Genomic DNA, 5,100 nt, shown 5'->3' with positions numbered 1-5,100 from the left:
CCGTTCTTTCAAAAAACCCCACCCCCCCCCCCCCCAGCCATGGCACAGCGGGAGAAGATACCCCGGAATGCAGACGGGACTGAGACTCCCAGACCTGGGGCTCGCCTTATTTTTAAATTTCGACCCTCCCCTTTCACTACAATACAGCCTGGGGCAGTTTTCTAATGGACTAGCCTGATACCCGTGCTTCACTACGGTATTTAAGTCCCATAAATCCAGTTATAATACTGATGATGTGAAGTCTGAAATGTAACATTTGTTGTAGGGATTCTAATGGAGAATACTGCAATGTAAAAAATGAAATGAGACACACGTACTGTCCCCCCCCACACACACCAAAGGACCTCTCGGTAGACCACAGTGGTGGTTCTGCCCTCAGGTGCTAGGATCACCAGGCTGCTTGGTGAGCTCACTTTGGAGCAGGCCACATAGAACGGTCCATGGGAGAAGCAGTCATCTGTTAAGTCAATTCCTGCCACCGTCAGTAACTGGCCTTGGGACTTGATGGTCACAGTAAAGCAGATCTTGAGGAGGGACTGCAGCCTCTTGAACTCGAAGGGGTTTTCTTCGTAGTGGGGGTCGACATCGTGGTAGGAATGCACTCCCCTTATTTTGGGTTTCTTGGTGCAAGTGTTTGGCCTGGGGCATTGGATTTGGGTGGTGGTGGTGGTGCAGGGCATACTTTTTTTTACAAAAATGCTTCTCATTTATGTTACATTTAAGAAGTGGGACATAACTACGTATTCAAAACGACATCCGAGCAATCAGATATTGAGCAAGTTCATATGAACCAATTTTCTAGAACCCACATTGTGAGATGTTAAATAACCTAATACAGGAAACCACTTTTCTACAAATTGGGGTATATTTCCATAGTGGGTAGGGGCGTGGCTAAGCTGGGCCAGCAGCATCGCTAAGGTGATCCTGCTGGGGCGGCCTCCCTGATGGATTAAAGTACCCTGGCCCTGCTCCTACACCTGACAGACACCTGCCTGTCTGGTGTTGGGGGAAGGGTGTTCAAGGTGCCCCAATGGGAGGCTGTGCCAGCAGCAGCACTAAGGCAATCATGCTGAGCAAGCCTTCCCGATGGCTGTAAGCATCCCACCCTCTCTCCTACACCTGCCAGGCAGCTGCCTGTCCAGTGTAGGAGGGGGCGGGGTATTGCATTGTGGAGGCTGAGCCGGCAGGATCACTGTGTTACTGCTGGGGTGGACTCCCTGATGGCTTTAAGCATCCTGCACCCACCGCTGCACCTAACAGACAGCCGCCTGTCAGGTGTAGGAGGTGGGAGAAGCGTGTTTGAAGCTATGGAGAGGCTGGACCAGCAGCATTGCTGCACCTCACAGGTAGCTGTTGGCCATTCCTGATTTCCTCAACTGTCATTAGCTCTCTGCAGTCTCCTGTAATTGGTTTTTTTTTAACCTCAGAACACTGAGCTCTGCAGCCGACCAATCAGCGAGTGGGGGGTGCAAGGAGGCAGCAGCCTGGCAGCCACATAGGAAACAATGGGGGGAGCACATTTTACCCCTTTTGGCCCTCTTAGGGGTCAAATTTCTAAAAATCCCTTCTTAGTGAGCATCTACGTCATGGTAGGAGTGCTCTCCCCATATTTCGTGTTTATAGGTCCAGGGGTTTGGCCTCAGCATTGGTTTCATGGTGAGGGGTCTTTCTTTTATATATATATAGATAGATGGCCTTTTCAGAAAGGCAAAGCTGCAGCTCCATCATGTGTTGCCAGGGACAAAAACCACAGGAGTGTGTTCTAAATCCCCATTAAATCCAGGGGACTTACAGATTTAGCTGAGACTTTGTGTCTCTTTGCCACTAATTAGGGCAGCCACCTCATTAAAGAAGCCTTAGCCAATTACTCGTGTGTGTCTCGATCGCTTAATCAATTAAATGACTAGGGCCTGTATATATTTGCATTTAGATAAGCGTTCTGAGGAACAGAGGCATGGTCTTTGGGGCTGTAGCTAATTGCACTGCCTGTGTTGTAGCGGCACGGGTGAAGAAGAGAGAGCCTGCGTGGTGTAGTGGTTAAGAGCGACGGACTCCAATTTGGAGAACTGGTTTCGATTCCTCACTCCTCCTCCACACGAAGCCAGCTGGGTCACCATGGGTCAGTCACAGCTCTTTCAGAGCTCCCTCAGCTCAAGACATAAGTCTAAGCTCACCACCTAGTGTTGCATAACACTAAAAGAGCTGGAACTTCAGGCTGCCAGTCTTAGGATCTCCTCGCTATACTACACACAATGCCATACGACGATGATGATAATAAGATGTAGCAAAGGTATTCCCTCTTGGATGCATGAGAGAGCAGGGCCGGTGTCAGCATATCATGAGTCGAGGCAACTGCCAGGGGCCCACGGCCACTGACCTCCACCCACACACCTCCTCTGCCCCCCCCCCGTCTGTACCCATCCTTTCAAGTCCCCAGTGTCTTTGGGGGGGGGCATGTGGGTGGTGCACAGTGGTGGCACTCTAGTGGCAATGGCAGCAACTCTCCTAGCTGCATACGCTGGCTAGTGCTGTCAGCGGAACGGGTGTGCAGACAACTGAGCATAGGTGGGAGAAGGATTCTTATAGGCATGGACAGCGTCTAGAGGGGACTGGATAAACACATGGGGCAGAGGTCCATGTGTGGCTATTAGTCACCAGGTGTAGATGGAACACAATGTCTGGGGCAAGAGATGCTCTGTATTCTTGGTACTTGGGGGGGGGCACAGTGGGAGGGCTTCTGGAGTTCTGCCCTGCTGATGGACCTCCTGATGGCACCTGGGTTTTGGCCACTGTGTGACACAAATCGTTGGACTGGATGGGCCATTAGCCTGATCCAACATGGCTTCTCTGATGTTCTTATGTTTGGGGCAGTGATGCTCTGTCTTCTTGGTGCTTGGGGGGCAACAGTGGGAGGGCTTCTGGAGTTCTGGCCCCGCTCGTGGATCTCCTGATGGCCCCTGTTTTTGGCCACTGTTTGACACAGAGTGTTGGACTGGATGGGCCATTGGCCTGATCCAACATGGCTTCTCTTATGCTCTCATGTTGCACAGGTAAGTGGGTGGCCTGCAGGTGTGGGGGTGGGAAGGAAGGCAGGAGGGAGGCCCCTAGCCGCTGTCCAGGACCACCAAAACCTGGAACTGGCCCTGGAAGAGAGAATGTTTCTGCTCGGATGGCGACTGCTTCCCCGTTTTTCCAAGTTCTTGAAAGAATGACTCGTTTTCCTGTGTGTAGGGGGGGAAGAAAACCAGCCTGCCGCCTGATTAATCAAGGACACCTTTTTAATTCATAAACATCTTTTGAATCAAGGAATCTAACATATTAGCCAATATTCAACGGGGCTTAGGCAAGGTTGGGTGAACTTTCAATAGATCAGATTCTGCACCCTGAAATTTAAAAAATAATCATCATCTGTATAACTTATACACTCAAATGCACAGTTACTTATTACAGTTCATTTCTGCCAGTTCTCCCGGTCATGGGGAAGAGGAGAAGGTGAGGCAGAGGAAACCTTCATTCCTCCGTTCTCTTCCAAGATGGTGTCAGCAATTGCACATATCCTTCTTCAAGCCTGTTCTTGGGAACAAAAAGAACTAGAAACGTCAGTTTTAGGGGGCGACGGGACAGTAGAACTTCTCAAGCGGCTGGATTCTACACTCCGCTCCAGCCTGAGTTTTCTTTTATGCTCAGCATTGAGTCGTGGAACAGACAGAGCACGTTAGGATCTTCCAAGCTAGCAGGCTATGGGTAAGTCCTCATTCAGTTTTTTTTCGGTTCAGAGCAGGCTGGAATATCCAAAGGATGCTGAGGCTCCATGAACCAAATCCCCATGTATTTTAGAACAACAAATACATGCTGGGTTGCCAGCCTCCAGGTGGAGCCTGCAGACCTGGTATTACAACTGATCTCCAGATGACAGGTGAGTTCCCCAGAAGAAAGTGGCTGCTTTGGAGGGTGGCATTATACTCCACTTCCCCAAACCCCGCCCTCCCCAGACTCCACCCACAAATCTCCAGGAACTTCTCAACCTGGAGTTGCCACCCCTAAATTACATACATGGTACAGTCCCTCACTCCCTAGAACTGGGCTAAGCAAAATGACCACCAGACAACTTTCCCATCTTTATTTCCCATCCAGCTTAATATTTACTAAATAGTCTGGCTGAACTTGCCGAGCCAGCCCTTGTCCCAGGAGAAACTCTGGAAACGATTCCTCTTAAGCCACTCTACACATTGGAAGAGAATTTAAGTGTCCAATTAAAAAGAAAAATGTGATGTATGAATTAGATAAAAACACTCGTCCCAAGAGCCAGGGTGAATTCCATCAAGTGTAGTCTAGAAAGGGGGTGAAAGTAACTTAAAAATTCTATCCCCCCGTCTTCGATGTAGAAGATGGAAGGTGCCACTTTCTTGACTAAGCAAGGGAGGTCTCATACCGGTTTACTTTCACCCAATTTTAGTGGCAAGTTCCACCTGTAAGAACTTATCCGTGACCAGAGCTCTCCTGCTGGGGACATGTGACGAAGCAAATGGGCATCTGGGACGGGATTCTTGGCCACAGTTTTGGGACCCCCCCCCAAAAAAAAACCCCCAACAACCCTCACCCTCATTGACTTCAGAGATTCTCCTAGCATTGTTTTATTCCAGCAGGCATTCAGGAGAGCAGAGTTGAAATTCTGTTGCTGCTGGTTACTTTTTTTTTTAGAGCTTTTTAGGTACTGGGTTGTGTGATTCACTGATCTTATTTTGTATCAGTCTCTGTCGCTTCTGTCGTTAGGCAAGATTTTTTTCAAAAATAAATTCTCCTTAAATAAATAAAGGTCCTGTTGCGGAATGGCATGGAGGTCTCCTGAGTCCAACAGAGAGGCCGTGTACAGAACTCCAGCTTCCAGAGAGCTGGAGGCTGATTAAACCAGATTTAAAGGAAGATAACGGTTTGAGATACGGATGGATCGAAGTTTCGGTATGTCTTCGTGGACCTCCTCCTCTCCCTTCCCCAATCTCGACGGGTGGTGGGAAGTGCCATGGAGTCACAGCTGATTTATAGCGACGCTGCAGGGTTTTCAAGGCAAGAGACGTCCAGTGGCGGTTTGCCATCGCCTGG

This window comes from Gekko japonicus, unplaced genomic scaffold (genome assembly GCF_001447785.1).
Source record: "Gekko japonicus isolate JY-2015 unplaced genomic scaffold, Gekko_japonicus_V1.1 scaffold644, whole genome shotgun sequence".
In the NCBI taxonomy this organism is placed as follows: Eukaryota; Metazoa; Chordata; class Lepidosauria; order Squamata; family Gekkonidae; genus Gekko; species Gekko japonicus.
This window is presented reverse-complemented; position numbering follows the sequence as displayed.